The following is a 6,540-nucleotide window of genomic DNA, read 5'->3' as shown; positions in this document are numbered from 1 at the left end:
GGCAAATCTGACTCTTAAGTGAAGGAGAGGGGAAGACAAAAATACAGGTGTGGACTTTGGGGTGCTGTCAGCAAAACAGCTGCGCAGCTTCCACATGATGCCAGCCAGCTGGCAGCTGTTAGTGCAGCTTCATCTTTTCATGGAACTCCTTTTAATATGTTGCAGTTAAAAATAGTTTTGTAGTGATGGTTTTGTCCCCTGTGAGATGTTGTTTCTGGTTTCTGCTGGTGAGAACTTGCAGAGTTGCTCTGAGTATACACTGGTGTGCCAGGACTACCTTGCTAAGAAGCTTGTTAGTGATGCTGGGGCACAGCTCAGTCAGGGATCCAGCTGCTAGGGAAAGTTTCATTCTATGTTTCTCCTCCGTCAGCACTCATTTTGGCACTTCTCTGCAGCAGATATTGCAGGATCAGACCTATTTCCTCTTTCTGTGCTGGAAGACTTGTCTGGGTCCTTGCTGACCTCTTCTCCTGCTGGTCCTCTTTGCTGGAAAGAGTTGCTCTGAGCTTGTCTTGTAAGGGAAAAGAAATCAATCACCCCACGGTATAGCTGTCTCATTTCTCTACTTAAGCCCCACAGAGCAAACCTTACAACAAAATTGTTTCTCCCACCATTACCAGATTTGGAGTTTGGAAATGGTACCCAACTTCTGTGGGTAGGACCTAGATTTATTGCTTCAGAGAGGGCTATTTTGCATGTCTTATTTAACCTGGTAATCCCACAGATTTTCTTGTCTCCAAAAGGCAGATCACTGGCAGCAAATGTGTTGTGCCACATGGCACATGCCACAGGCTATGAAGTGCTGATTTGCATCAGTGCTGTAATTCAGTCTCACCACAGACACTGACTTCATGAATGGGAGCTAAAAATTCTCAGGATGACCTGGGAGAAAGAAAAGGGGTACACCTAGGTTTTGAGCTGGAAGGGAAAAAGTAGAATTCACCATATTTTCAAGGTTTTCAACACCACATACAGTCTTGCTTTTTGTTTCCTACAGTCTGAAGATGGTTTGTGTTAATGTCCAGCCTGTGCTCTGGTTGAGGTAATGCCTTAATTTAGCAAGGCAGGTCAGCAACTTTTGCTTGTCTGTTTGGGAGATGAATTATGGAATATGTGTGCTTGTTGCAAGAGCCTTGGTAGTATAAAGGTATTTCTGTTTTGCTTTGTGGCATCTGTATTAACTGCAGCTTCCAGTTGGTGCTAATGGCAGATTGCCTGGCAAATTCTGGCAGGGCAGCCACAAATAGATTGCTTTTTGAAGTAGTTAAATGCATATGGCTAGAACATGATACCCAAGTAGTATCATCCTCCAGAAATAAATATATTAGCTTTGAAGGGCATTTAGCACTGCATATTATCCACTCTTCATCTGTGGGCAGTTGTAAGGAATTGAGTGACCACGCTTAACAAATTACCATTTGTATCAAGTCCTTGGGAGTGCTGTTAGCCAACTGGGAAGAAGACTTCTGGTTTGAACCACTGTCATGTTGCCAGGAGGCTAAAACAGAGATGTCTCAGTTACTTTGGCTCAGCTGACCGTAATGACTCAGTGACTTTTGACTCAACTACTTGTAATTGTCTCCCCACACCCTGACTGAGGGAATCAAAACTGGCTCCACCAGTAAGCTGCGAGTTCACCATGGTAGTGTGCAGCTTCCCTGCTAATAAGCCATGGGAGTGTGATCAGGAGGCAGTGCTGCAGACTTCTGCAGGCTTTCCTCTGCGTAAGCAAATGGCTGGCCTTTCCCACCATGCCTCTAATGACCAGTACGTTTTCCTGTGAAATCAAAAGTGTAGCTTGCAAAACACCATACTGCTCCTGCCCAACACACACAGCCTGTAAGCTGGTGGCTGGGGGCGGGGGGTCACTTGTAGAGATGCACTGCAGTAGCTTGACTGTACTCCTGAATAAATTCTGCTCTGATGTAAAAACAGTGCTTTTGCCCTACAACACAGGCACTGATTTTCATAAGAAGGGCATAGCTATCTCCAAAAGAGACTCAGTTCTCTCTCACCTCTTTCCCTTCCTTTTTCCTGCCTCTGACCTTTCTTTTGATCTGGACCCTTTCAATGACTCAGTTAAACTCACCAGCCCAGCAGAAAATTAGTGAAGGAAAAAAAAAAAAAGATGGAAGAAAGATAGTTTTCTGCCAGATCACTGAACTGAATTTTCCTAAAGGAGGTTCAAATATTGAGGGGCAGTGCTGGTTATGTGAGGAGAGGGAGGAAGCGTTGCAAGATGTTCCCCTGTCAATTTTGGAAAATGATCACACTGGCTCATCTACTGCAACTTTGGAAACCCATCAAAAGACTAACACAAATTGACAGCTGTACACATAGTTTGCAGACATGTTAGTTGCCTTTAGAATCATCTACCAGCTTCCAAGAGATTTCTTCAGTGTTACTAGGAACAAAATTTGGCCTTGAGCCATGGACATTCATGCCCCTTTGGAAAGAGACCAGATGTGGAGACCAGCATGCTGGGTGAACGGATCTGCACTGAGGTTAGCACAGGCCTTCCCAGGCAGCTTTCTCAAGGGAACCACAACAGCAACCCAAGAGTCAGATTGTGGCATGGTGGATTATACATAGATGTCACTGAACTGACCTGAATGCAGCTGAACACAATACATGTGCTTGGATCTGTTCATGTGATTACACAATTAGCTGGGCAGCCAGCTTAGGCACTGTTTCATTAATCACTCATGTGTATTTATAACATTGTGGGTCTATTCATTCAAGTAGTTAAAGTTGAAATCTTTGATAGCTGAGTGTTGCAAACTGCTTATTTTACTTTCAAACACATTTTTACACATAAAAAACGTATTTTTAAATACAGGAGTATGAAATCTTACTGTGAACTAAATTGTAGATTAAATTGTAAGATGCATTAAAAACAACATTACACACCTTGATCTACATAATACATTAATTCTGTGATATCAGCACCCAGGCTATTGAAATATAAGACAATCTAACAATGGAAACAGCTGCCCTGTTGCACATTCATTTCTTCAGGAATATCAAAAATCTGGAGTTACTTTGTATTTTAGAAGCTGATGTGCACTGCTATTATTATGTACATTTATAGTGTAGTTGCCCTCTTCTTTCTCTTAGAAAGCTGTGTAGAAAGTGAGATGCAAGCTACAGGATGTACTGCTGTGTCTGCTTTTCTCAGATGTTTGTGGCTGGATCTTGTTCTGTTTGCACAAGTGATGTGGGATGTAAATATGTCAATCAGGAAGAGCAGGTGTTGTGTCAGTCTAGATTTTGGGCTGCCCTTGCAGTTGAAACTGAAATTCCTGTTGCACTGGGTTTCCTTTCTGTTCAGCTCATATTTACCATTTCTTGTCACTATCTTTGCATACATCCTGTATTTACTGTTATCACTAGCACATGTGATGCATGGACTGATCAATCCTCCTCCCTCTGGACAATAAGTGACAAGTGACTGTGATTGACTGGTTGATCTTCCCCATCCCTGACATTCCTGCTCCTTTCAGCACCCCAGTTCTATCATATTCCCCTCTCCTAGCATTTACAATGTGGAGAAAGGGAACTGCTGTTTGATAATTCCCTCCTAGCCTGTCAAGTGACCTTGTGTTTTGGGAATAATGCAGTCAGGGTGGGCTGCCTCACTTCAGATGCACCTGGGTCAGTGAGATACTATGCACTAGCACTGCTGAGGCTTGCATCTCTCAAAATACATCAGTTTAAGTGTGTGGCCATGCAGCCAGATTGATGCACTTAGGATATTTCACTCTATCCTCTCAAACTTTTGATGGATGTTTGAAACACTGTCCTTCTCTCTTCTGCTTTTTGTGGGAGAGCTTTCGTATGATGAAATGAGGTGACAGTCACTCCTGTATGCCCAGACCTGCATCTGTGCACTGTCTACCCTTCTGCTGACATCCTCAAAATAAGACTGAAATGACTGATCCTGAATAGCACACAAATTTTGGGCTTACTCTTTATAATAGAAATCTTGTGTGGTGCAGGCCACAGAGAAGTAGGATCTTCCTGACACTCTGAGCTCCCAAATGCAGTGTGAATGTATGGGAAGGAGGAATGCTTGTAAGATGCAGAAATATCCTATAATGTCCTGAAATTAGCTAGTTCATGCCTCTGTGTTAAAATAGAGACAGATTCAACCATATACTATTGAATGTGGCTGGAAGTGTCTGCATTTTTAAAGCAAGCTTTTAGCTAAATTTCTGTGTGAAGAGGTGGCTTTGTTTTGCCTTATGTATGTATGCCTTGTTTTAAGAGGTAGGATGCATCTTCCTTTCCTTCGGTGCTTTCATGTATGTGCTGAATCTGTTCTCTTACTGCTGAGGAGGAGTGTGGAGAAAAAGCAGTCCAGCATACAGCATGGCTGTATTCTTAAAGAAAGAAACTCAGTTACACTTTCAGGTGAGGGTCCCCTTGAGCTGAGTGTGCCCTGCTGGCGGGGAGCAGTACCGTGCCTCTCCTGGGGCATCTGCGTTGGCTCTGTGCAGAGCCAGGGCAGGTGTTGTTGCACCACTCTCCGAGAACTGAGAACTGGGGGAGCTGGCAGGGACACGCACTTCAGGTAGGCATCTGCTCACCAAGGAGATGGGAGGAAGCCTTAAGCACAATTAAATGGCAGTGCATTCCCTACGGTTCTTGATGGACAGGTGGACACATGAGGCTCTGTTGTGTCTCCTATGGGTTATACAAAGCTAAGCATACCAGGCATGCTGGGGGACTGGTTCTCCCACCTGCTTCACCTCTTCCAGAGCAGTAACTCTAGTGAGCAATGGAGTGACTCTTCTGCAGAAAAGGAGGATTGCCAAGTTTCTCAGAGTCCCCTCAAAATAGGTGGTTGCACTGCTACCAGCTCCACTCATGCAGATCAGATACCAGCCCATTTTTCCCTGCCACGCTATGGCTGGAGCCCTGTGAAGGTGTGTTGAAGTTTTGCTCCAGCACCTCTCCTCTCAGTGCGATGCTGAAAAGTTAGAAAGACCCACAGCTCAGAAGCATTTGTGACCTTGTAGGAAAGCTTGACTTTAGCCATTCATCAGAGAATGTTCAAAGTAAGAGTGATATCTAAAGCTTTAACTTCTACTCTGATGAGAAAAAGTTTGTCACAAAATTTGCTTGTTATGTGAACTGATGGATTTTAACATAGTCTCCAGAGTTTCTGTCTCAAGTGAGGAATTCATTTCCTGTTTTCTCATCGAATTGGTAAATGTTAGAGAGTAATACAAATGCCATTAAATGAACTTTTTGTGCATTGGAAATGGACTTTCTCTTTCAAACAGATTAGGAGATTTTTGCCTGATCTTTTATACTGGCATTCAGCAGTCATTAAACAAGAGTATCCAAAAAATCAATAGCCTTTCAGATTTTGATTTGATCTTTTGTAATTCATTAAAAATTTGTTCACAGCATCTGGGATTTCTAAGAGATTGGTGAAGTAGTTGCTAACATTGATATTCAGTAGGATACAATTTCAGTGGGAATTAAAGGAGGTGTTTAGCTTTTTCACATTACTTTGGGAATCTCAGCCTTTGTATATTGCCTTTATGAGATTTGAGCTTTTGGTTAGTACTGTTTTATACCATCCATAAATATCCAGTAAATAACCAAATAGCCAACTGTGGAGGAAAAAAATTCAGGAAAACACAAAATGTTGTTTTGGAGAAAGATGTTGTGAGCGTTATTTTGCACTATAAAAATAAACTCTTACAATTAATCTTGCAGATGTGATCTTTGCCATTTCAGCTGTTCTTTTTGAAAGAAGAAAACTCTCTAACATTTCTTATTCCTATTAATTTAATCTACTTTATGAAGGCAGGTCTTGCTGAGATTGTCCTCCAATCATTATAGCATATTCTTAGCTGGTCTAAATCGTATGTAGCCTGAAGTAGCCCCTGGTCTGCTTTAAATTACTTCTGCCAGAATTCCTCCTTCCATTCTACTCTATTTAATGTCCTTATTGCATGTTCAAACTTCCATCCTGGGAAAAAAAAAAAAAAACAAAAAACAAAAAACAAACAACAACAACAACAACAACAAAAAAAAACAATGCAGGAGTCACACATCAGCCTTTGTGTCTTGAACAGTGAATGCAAATAGATAGGACAGTAAAAGCGAATTAACTGACTTTGAAATGATTGTGATAACTTGTGTGTAGGAAGAAAGGTCTTCTCCTAGTGACGCTGAGACAACATCCACAGAGTTATGTTTGCAGCATAAATCACATTGTGGAGCCCCTCATTTGGTGCATGTTGTTTATCTTTCAGATCTTGCAATCTTTGCTTTCTGTAGGAGCTTTTTCTGCAAGCTCCATGCAAGACTGGGCTCCTCCACATGAGTCTAGGTCCTTGTGTATCAAATGCGGTGTGTCAATGTCTGGGCATTCAAAGAAAACGGACAAAATGTGAAATGAAATGGCTTCAGAAACTCTGAAAGCTGGCATGTTGGGAAGTGGTGAGAACGGGATTTTGCCCTGGTTTATGGCAGTGCCTGCAGCCCTGGTGATGCTGTTGAGCGTCCTGTGAACAGGATTTG

The sequence above is a fragment of the Rhea pennata genome, chromosome Z (genome assembly GCF_028389875.1).
Source record: "Rhea pennata isolate bPtePen1 chromosome Z, bPtePen1.pri, whole genome shotgun sequence".
Lineage (NCBI taxonomy): Eukaryota > Metazoa > Chordata > Aves > Rheiformes > Rheidae > Rhea > Rhea pennata.
Note: the sequence above shows the minus strand (reverse complement) of the source record.